The sequence below is a fragment of the Bos grunniens genome, chromosome 2 (assembly GCF_055505025.1).
Source record: "Bos grunniens cultivar Pamir isolate PY7600 chromosome 2, Bosgru_T2T1.0, whole genome shotgun sequence".
NCBI lineage: Eukaryota > Metazoa > Chordata > Mammalia > Artiodactyla > Bovidae > Bos > Bos grunniens.
In genome coordinates, this window is record NC_141166.1 from 87,956,515 (window position 1) to 87,966,702 (window position 10,188).

A 10,188-nucleotide genomic window follows, 5' to 3' on the forward strand; every position below is an offset into this window, starting at 1 on the left:
ATCAACCCTGAATACTCATTAGAAGGACTAATGATGAAGCTGAAGCTCCAATACTTTGGTCACATGATGCAAACAGCCAACTTATTGGAAAAGATCATGATTCTGGGAAACGTTAACAACAGGAGAAGAGCATGGCAGAGGATGAGATGGCTAGATGGCATCACTGAAACAATGGGCGTGAACTTGGGCCAACTCCAGGAGATGGTGAAGGACAGAGAGGTCTAGCATGCTTTAGTCCATGAGGTCATGAAGAGTAGGACGCAACTGGGTAACTAAACAACAACATGACTTGCATAGCATCCACAGATACTTCACACAGAAAACTGCCTAATCAACATTTTCATTCTTCATATTTCTTTCTGTCATCATTCAATAACCTTTTTAAAAACCCATGGAGCTCTTATCCATAAAAGCAACAGATAACAGCTTTTTTTTTTTTTTCTCTAATTTTATTTTATTTTTAAACTTTACATAATTGTATTAGTTTTGCCAAATATCAAAATGAATCCGCCACAGGTATACAGGTGTTCCCCATCCCGAACCCTCCTCCCTCCTCCCTCCCCATACCATCCCTCTGGGCCGTCCCAGTGCAACAGCCCCAAGCATCCAGCATCATGCATCGAACCTGGACTGGCAACTCGTTTCCTACATGATATTTTACATGTTTCATTGCCATTCTCCCAAATCTTCCCACCCTCTCCCTCTCCCACAGAGTCCATAAGACTGTTCTATACATCAGTGTCTCTTTTGCTGTCTCGTACACCGGGTTATTGTTACCATCTTTCTAAATTCCATATATATGCGTTAGTATACTGTATTTATGTTTTTCCTTCTGGCTTACTTCACTCTGTATAATAGGCTCCAGTTTCATCCACCTCATTAGAACTGATTCAAATGTATTCTTTTTAATGGCTGAGTAATACTCCATTGTGTATATGTACCACAGCTTTCTTATCCATTCATCTGCTGATGGACATCTAGGTTGCTTCCATGTCTTGGCTATTATAAACAGTGCTGCGATGAACATTGGGGTACACGTGTCTCTTTCCCTTCTGGTTTCCTCAGTGTGTATGCCCAGCAGTGGGGTTGCTGGATCATAAGGCAGTTCTATTTCCAGTTTTTTAAGGAATCTCCACACTGTTCTCCATAGTGGCTGTACTAGTTTGCATTCCCACCAACAGTGTAAAAGGGTTCCCTTTTCTCCACACCCTCTCCAGCATTTATTATTTGTAGACTTTTGGATCGCAGCCATTCTGACTGGTGTGAAATGGTACCTCATAGTGGTTTTGATTTGCATTTCTCTGATAATGAGTGATGTTGAGCATCTTTTCATGTGTTTGTTAGCCATCTGTATGTCTTTTTTGGAGAAATGTCTATTTAGTTCTTTGGCCCATTTTTTGATTGGGTCGTTTATTTTTCTGGAGTTGAGCTGTAGGAGTTGCTTGTATATTTTTGAGATTAGTTGTTTGTCGGTTGCTTCATTTGCTATTATTTTCTCCCATTCTGAAGGCTGTCTTTTCACCTTGCTAATAGTTTCCTTTGATGTGCAGAAGCTTTTAAGGTTAATTAGGTCCCATTTGTTTATTTTTGCTTTTATTTCCAATATTCTGGGAGGTGGGTCATAGAGGATCCTGCTGTGATGTATGTCGGAGAGTGTTTTGCCTATGTTCTCCTCTAGGAGTTTTATAGTTTCTGGTCTTACGTTTAGATCTTTAATCCATTCTGAGTTTATTTTTGTGTATGGTGTTAGAAAGTGGTCCAGTTTCATTCTTTTACAAGTGGTTGACCAGATTTCCCAGCACCACTTGTTAAAGAGATTGTCTTTAATCCATTGTATATTCTTGCCTCCTTTGTCGAAGATAAGGTGTCCATATGTGCGTGGATTTATCTCTGGGCTTTCTATTTTATTCCATTGATCAATATTTCTGTCTTTGTGCCAGTACCATACTGTCTTGATAACTGTGGCTTTGTAGTAGAGCCTGAAGTCAGGTAGGTTGATTCCTCCAGTTCCATTCTTCTTTCTCAAGATCTCTTTGGCTATTCGAGGTTTTTTGTATTTTCATACAAATTGTGAAATTATTTGTTCTAGCTCTGTGAAGAATACTGTTGGTAGCTTGATAGGGATTGCGTTGAATCTATAAATTGCTTTGGGTAGTATACTCATTTTCACTATATTGATTCTTCCAATCCATGAACATGGTATATTTCTCCATCTATTAGTGTCCTCTTTGATTTCTTTCACCAGTGTTTTATAGTTTTCTATATATAGGTCTTTAGTTTCTTTAGGTAGATATATTCCTAAGTATTTTATTCTTTCCGTTGCAATGGTGAATGGAATTGTTTCCTTAATTTCTCTTTCTGTTTTCTCATTATTAGTGTATAGGAATGCAAGGGATTTCTGTGTGTTGATTTTATATCCTGCAACTTTACTGTAGTCATTGATTATTTCTAGTAATTTTCTGGTGGATTCTTTAGGGTTTTCTATGTAGTGAATCATGTCATCTGCAAATAGTGAGAGTTTTACTTCTTCTTTTCCAATTTGGATTCCTTTTATTTCTTTTTCTGCTCTGATTGCTGTGGCCAAAACTTCCAAAACTATGTTGAATAGTAATGGTGAAAGTGGGCACCCTTGTCTTGTTCCTGACTTTAGAGGAAATGCTTTCAATTTTTCACCATTGAGGATAATGTTTGCTGTGGGTTTGTCATATATAGCTTTTATTATGTTGAGGTATGTTCCTTCTATTCCTGCTTTCTGGAGAGTTTTTATCATAAATGGATGTTGAATTTTGTCAAAGGCTTTCTCTGCATCTATTGAGATAATCATATGGTTTTTATTTTTCAATTTGTTAATGTGGTGTATTACATTGATTGATTTGCGGATATTGAAGAATCCTTGCATCCCTGGGATAAAGCCCACTTGATCATGGTGTATGATCTTTTTAATGTGTTGTTGGATTCTGATTGCTAGAATTTTGTTAAGGATTTTTGCATCTATGTTCATCAGTGATATTGGCCTGTAGTTTTCTTTTTTTGTGGGATCTTTGTCAGGTTTTGGTATTAGGGTGATGGTGGCCTCATAGAATGAGTTTGGAAGTTTACCTTCCTCTTCAATTTTCTGGAAGAGTTTGAGCAGGATAGGTGTCAGCTCTTCTCTAAATTTTTGGTAGAATTCAGCTGTGAAGCCGTCTGGACCTGGGCTTTTGTTTGCTGGAAGATTTTTGATTACAGTTTCAATTTCCATGCTTGTGATGGGTCTGTTAAGATTTTCTATTTCTTCCTGGTCCAGTTTTGGAAAGTTGTACTTTTCTAAGAATTTGTCCATTTCTTCCACGTTGTCCATTTTATTGGCATATAATTGTTGATAGTAGTCTCTTATGATCCTTTGTATTTCTGTGTTGTCTGTTGTGATCTCTCCATTTTCGTTTCTAATTTTGTTGATTTGATTTTTCTCCCTTTGTTTCTTGATGAGTCTGGCTAATGGTTTGTCAATTTTATTTATCCTTTCAAAGAACCAGCTTTTGGTTTTGTTGATTTTTGCTATGGTCTCTTTTGTTTCTTTTGCATTTATTTCTGCTCTAATTTTTAAGATTTCTTTCCTTCTACTAACCCTGGGGTTCTTCATTTCTTCCTTTTCTAGTTGCTTTAGGTGTAGAGTTAGGTTATTTATTTGACTTTTTTCTTGTTTCTTGAGGTGTGCCTGTATTGCTATGTACATTCCCCTTAGGACTGCTTTTACCGTGTCCCACAGGTTTTGGGTTGCTGTGTTTTCATTTTCATTCGTTTCTATGCAAATTTTGATTTCTTTTTTGATTTCTTCTGTGATTTGTTGGTTATTCAGCAGCGTGTTGTTCAGCCTCCATATGTTGGAATTTTTAATAGTTTTTCTCCTGTAATTGAGATCTAATCTTACTGCATTGTGGTCAGAAAAAATGCTTGGAATGATTTCTATTTTTTTGAATTTACCAAGGCTAGCTTTATGGCCCAGCATGTGATCTATCCTGGAGAAGGTTCCATGTGCGCTTGAGAAAAAGGTGAAATTCATTGTTTTGGGATGAAATGACCTATAGATATCAATTAGGTCTAACTGGTCTATTGTATCGTTTAAAGTTTGTGTTTCCTTGTTAATTTTCTGTTTAGTTGATCTATCCATAGGTGTGAGTGGGGTATTAAAGTCTCCCACTATTATTGTGTTATTGTTAATTTCTCCTTTCATACTTGTTAGCATTTGTCTTACGTACTGTGGTGCTCCCGTGTTGGTTGCATATATATTTATAATTGTTATATCTTCTTCTTGGATTGATCCTTTGATCATTATGTAGTGACCTTCTTTGTCTCTTTTCACAGCCTTTGTTTTAAAGTCTATTTTGTCTGATATGAGTATTGCTACTCCTGCTTTCTTTTGGTCCCTATTTGCATGGAAAATCTTTTTCCAGCCCTTCACTTTCAGTCTGTATGTGTCCCCTGTTTTGAGGTGGGTCTCTTGTAGACAACATATGTAGGGGTCTTGTTTTTGTATCCATTCAGCCAGTCTTTGTCTTTTGGTTGGGGCATTCAACCCATTTACATTTAAGGTAATTACTGATAAGTATGTTCCCGTTGCCATTTACTTTATTGTTTTGGGTTCGAGTTTATACACCGTTTTTGTGTTTCCTGTCTAGAGAATATCCTTTAGTATTTGTTGGAGAGCTGGTTTGGTGGTGCAGAATTCTCTCAGCTTTTGCTTGTCTGAAAAGCTTTTGATTTCTCCTTCATACTTGAATGAGATCCTTGCTGGGTACAATAATCTGGGCTGTAGGTTATTTTCTTTCATCATTTTAAGTATGTCTTGCCATTCCCTCCTGGCTTGAAGAGTTTCTATTGAAAGATCAGCTGTTATCCTTATGGGAATTCCCTTGTGTGTTATTTGTTGTTTTTCCCTTGCTGCTTTTAATATTTGTTCTTTGTGTTTGATCTTTGTTAATTTGATTAATATGTGTCTTGGGGTGTTTCTCCTTGGGTTTATCCTGTTTGGTACTCTCTGGGTTTCTTGGACTTGGGTGATTATTTCCTTCCCCATTTTAGGGAAGTTTTCCACTATTATCTCCTCAAGTATTTTCTCATGGTCTTTCTTTTTGTCTTCTTCTTCTGGAACCCCTATGATTCGAATGTTGTAGTGTTTAATATTGTCCTGGAGGTCTCTGAGATTGTCCTCATTTCTTTTAATTCGTTTTTCTTTTATCCTCTCTGATTCATTTATTTCTACCATTCTATCTTCTAATTCACTAATCCTGTCTTTGGCCTCTGTTATTCTACTATTTGTTGCCTCCAGAGTGTTTTTAATTTCACTTATTGCATTATTCATTATATATTGACTCTTTTTTATTTCTTCTAGGTCCTTGTTAAACCTTTCTTGCATCTTCTCAATCCTTGTCTCCAGGCTATTTATCTGTGATTCCATTTTAGTTTCAAGATTTTGGATCAATTTCACTATCATTATTCGGAATTCTTTATCAGGTAGATTCCCTATCTCTTCCTCTTTTGTTTGGTTTGGTGGGCATTTATCCTGTTCCTTTATCTGCTGAGTATTCCTCTGTCTCTTCATCTTGTTTAAATTGCTGAGTTTGGGGTGTCCTTTCTGTATTCTGGCAGTTTGTGGAGTTCTCTTTATTGTGGCGTTTCCTCACTGTGTGTGGGTTTGTACAGGTGGCTTGTCAAGGTTTCCTGGTTAGGGAAGCTTGTGTCGGTGTTCTGGTGGGTGGAGCTGTATTTCTTCTCTCTGGAGTGCAATGAAATGTCCAGTAATGAGTTATGAGATGTCTATAGTTTTGGGGTGACTTTGGGCAGCCTGTATCTTGAAGCTCAGGGCTGTGTTCCTTTGTTGCTGGAGAATTTGCTTGGTATGTCTTGCCCTGGAACTTATTGGCCCTTGTGTGGTGCTTGGTTTCAGTGTCGGTATGGAGGCATTTGATGAGCTCCTGTCAATGAATGTTCCTTGGAGTCAGGAGTTCCCTGGAGTCAGGGTTTGGACTTAAGTCTCCTGCTTCCGATTATCGGTCTTATTTTTACAGTAGTTTCAAAACTTCTCCTTCTATACAACACCATTGATAAAACATCTACATTAAAGATGATAAGTTTCTCTACAGTGAGGGTCACTCAGAGAGGTTCACAGGGTTACATGGAGAAGAGAAGAGGGAGGAGGGAGTTAGAGGTGACCCAGATGAGATGAGGTGAATCAATAGTGGAGAGAGTGGGCTAGCCAGTTGTCACTTCCTTATGTGCACTCCACAACTGGACCACTCAGAGATGTTCACGGGGTTATACAGAGAAGAGAAGAAGGAGGAAGGTAACAGAGGTGGCCAGAAGGATAAAAGCGGGGAATGAAAAGGAGGGAGACAGATCCAGCCAGTAATCAGTTCCCTAAGTGTTCTCCACCGTCTGGAACACACAGAAATTCACAGAGTTGGGTAGAGTAGAGAGGGGTTAGGGAGGAGACACAGGCGACCTGGTAGAGAAAAAGGAGGGTCCAAAGGGAGAGAGAGCAGTCAAGCCAGTAATCTGACTCCCTAGTGAAAAATGGGTCCTGAAGATTGGGTCCTTAAAGGTACAAAATTGGTAACAAATACATAAAAGCAAAAATTAAAAATCTAGAGTAGAGTTTGGAATTTCAAAAATACGACGTTAAAGAAAAGAAGAAGGAAAAGAAAGAGAGAAAGAATGAACAAACAAAAACAAACAAGGTCGCGAAAATTATAAAGAAAGTACAGGTACAAAATTGATAACTAATACCAGAAAGCGAAAATTAAAAATCTAGAGTAGAGTTTGGAATTTCAAAAATACAATGTTAAAGAAAAGAAGAAGGAAAAGAAAGAGAGAAAAAACGAACAAACAAAAACAAACAAGGTCGCGAAAATTATAAAGAAAGTACAGGTACAAAATTGATAACTAATACCAGAAAGCAAAAATTAAAAATCTAGAGTAGAGTTTGGAATTTCAAAAATACAATGTTAAAAAAAAAAAAAAAAGAAAAGAAGAAAAATAAAGAGAGAAAACAAACAAACAAATACGAACAATGTCACAAAAATTATAAAGAAAATACAGGTACAAAATTGATATCAAATACCAAAAAGCATAAATTAAAAATCTAGAGTAAAGTTTGGAATTTCATATATACGATGTTATATAAAAGAAGAAGAGAAAGAAACAGAGAAGAAGAAAAAAAAAAAAAAAGTCACAGAAATTATATAAAAAAAAACTATAGGTACAAAATTGATAACATATACCAAAAAGCGAAAATTAAAAATCTAGAGTAGAGTTTGGAATTTCAAAAATACAATGTTAAAGAAAAGAAGAAAAAAACAAAAACAACAACAACAAAAAAACCAAGGTCAAAAAATTATAAAATATATATATATGAAGTTTGCTGAAGAAGAAAAAAATAGGGTCTTTTTTTTTTTTTTGCAAAGTAATAGGTTATAAAAGTGAAAATTAAAGGAACAATAGAGGACTTAAAAAAATTTTTTTTAATTAAAAAAAAAAAAGAAAGAATGATCGTAAAAATAATAAAAATATATCTAGGACTTTTTTGTTTTTTTTTTTTTGTGGGTTCAGTTCATTTTTGGCTAGTTCCTTGGTCAGATTTATATTTCTCAAGATCTATAGGCCCCTTCCTATGTAGTCCGTAGTAACCACAGGGTTTTGATCTATTGCCTGTAGCTTCCAAGGCGTTTCCCTCTGTTATATCTTCTTCTGTTTGCTAGTCTCTTCAGTATCTGGTTTCCGCCCTGACTCAAAGGGCACGGTGGAGGACACTTTTTTTTTTTTTTTTTTAGGCTTACTTGTTCAGTCGCGCTGTGGGGAGGGAGGGAGGGATGCTGCAAACAAATAACACTGGCGTGGGCTCGCAGTGCCTCAGCCACCCTGGGTCTGCCCCCGCTCACGGCGCGTTTAGCTTCCCTGTCCACACTGCTCGGACTCTAGGTTGTTCCGCCGGGAACAATCCGTGGCTGGCCCTGGGCTGCATGCACCTCCCAGGTCCAAGCCGCTCAGGTTCAGGCACTCGGGTAGTCCTCAGAGGCGCAGACTCAGTTGGGCCTGCGTTTTGTGCTCTTCCCAGGTCCGAGCACCAATTTGCTCTTCCCAGGCGAGCGCCAATGCTGCGACTTATCGCCTCCCCGCCACTCGGTTATCTGGATGTAAAACCGGCGCACCTTCTCAGGCAGATGTTGACCGTCCAGACCCCCAAGAAGTTTTAGTTAGCAAAGAAGCCTGCTTACAATTTTATAGATAATGTCTCTCTGGGGCTGCGATTGCCCCCTTCCGGCTCTGGCTGCCTGTCACCGGAGGGGGAAGGTCTGCAGCCGGCTATCTCTGTTCAGTCCTTTGTTCCGTGCGCGGGCCTGGCGGTCTTAGGTTAGGGCTGGCTTTTCGCGTGGTAGGTATCCCACAGTCTGGTTTGCTAGCCCAAATTATTTCGCTCAGATAGCGCTCAGGGTATTCAGGCCAGATTCTTACTCTCAGCGATGCAGCCCACGCCGCGCCTCCCTGCCCAGCCCCGGTTTGCTAATGGCGGATGCAGGCGTCTGCGCTGCTTCTCTGCTGAGGGAGTTACCGTAGGGCTCGCAATCTGCGAGTTTTAAATTGTTTATTTATTTTTTCTCCCTGTTATGTTGCCCTCTGTGCTTCCAAAGCTCGGCACAGATTCGGCAGTGAGAAGGTTTCCTGATGTTTGGAAACTTCTCTCTTTTTAAGATTCCCTTCCCGGGACGGAACTCCGTCCCTCCCTCTTTTGTCTCTTTTTTTTTGTTTTTAATATTTTTTCCTACCTCCTTTCGAAGAGTTGGGTTGCTTTTCTGGGTGCCTGATGTCCTCTGCCGGCATTCAGAAGTTGTTTTGTGGAATTTACTCGACGTTTAAATGCTCTTTTGATGAATTTGTGGGGGAGAAAGTGTTCTCCCCGTCCTACTCCTCCGCCATCTTGGCTCCTCCCCAGATAACAGCTTTTGAGTGGACAAATTTTAACATAGTGAATTTCTTAATACTAAACATCAAGTAATTAGTGATTAGCAATTTTAATGAAAAGTATTGAGCCTTCTGTCTGAAGGATTCAAAGAGAAGCATAGCACTCAATATATCATAGAAAGAGGAATTTTCTCCTCTTTATAGAAAAAAATACCAAGTGATAGAATGAAGACTTCACTCTCAGCTCTCCTTTAATATCTGCTATCTCTCAAATTTTTCTCTAGTTCTTAGTTAAATCATGCTGCTCTGGTAATGCAGAAGATGCAAAATCTTGCATTGTTAACATTACTCAGAATTGGTTTCCTGTGTTTCTAGTGTTAATTTGGGGAGGAAAAATAAAGTATGCCAGAAAAATGTCCCAAATTGAAAATCCTCTTGAAAACACACACACACACACAAACACATAAACAGGAAAGACAGCTTTCTAAGGTGATGGATGTTTTAATTAACTTGGTTTTAGTATTGCAAGAATACATACATCAAATAATCATATTGTACACTTTAAATATGTACATTTTACTTATCAATTATATAAGTTGGAAAATATAAACTATATAATACAAGGTTTAAAAAAAAAAAAAAATTTTCTTATGCACAGGGAAGCACCTAGGTCCAGTAAGGCAAAAAAGTCCTTACTAGTCTCAGTTCTACTGTTTTCCCTGTGACCTCTAAAAGCCATTTAAAGTGTCCAAGCGTCTATTTCCTCATCTATGCATTGAGGATAACAATAAACCCTCCTAATTTGGGGTTTCCCAGGTGACACTAATGGCAAAGAATCTATCTGCCAATGCAGGCAACATAAGAGACATGGACTCAGTCCCCGGGTCAGAAAGATCCCCTGGAGGCAGGCATGTCAGCCCACTCCAGTGTTCTTGCCTGGAGAATCCCATGGACAGAGGAGCCTGGCGGGCTACGGTCCACAGGGTCACAAAGAGTCAGACATGACTGAAGTGACTTTGCTTGCATGCAAGTACACTCCTACTTTAGGGGATTAGCTTTAGGATCAAATGAGAAAATTAATAGGAAAGGGTTTACATGACATGGGTTCATAGTGAAAGAAACCATCACTGCAAAAACCTTCTTCAATTTCATCTCTTAGAACATATTATTTGAGCCCATTAGTAACTTACTATTTCACTTTAACTTTGTTATTTAGTTAAACCACTAACCAAAATGCCACTTTTATCCCCT

The 10,188-nt window shown here is 38.4% G+C and overlaps 1 long non-coding RNA gene across 1 annotated transcript in view; it reads right to left on the reverse strand.

Annotated features, from left to right (window-relative positions):
* LOC147378303 (uncharacterized) overlaps positions 1 to 8,976 on the reverse strand; it is a 315,858-nt gene extending 306,882 nt beyond the window's left edge. Inside the window, exon 1 of the long non-coding RNA XR_015145867.1 lies at positions 8,802 to 8,976. This is a non-coding gene — a long non-coding RNA (uncharacterized LOC147378303). The remainder of the gene's footprint in view (positions 1 to 8,801) is intronic.
* Positions 8,977 to 10,188: the final 1,212 nt, after the last annotated feature.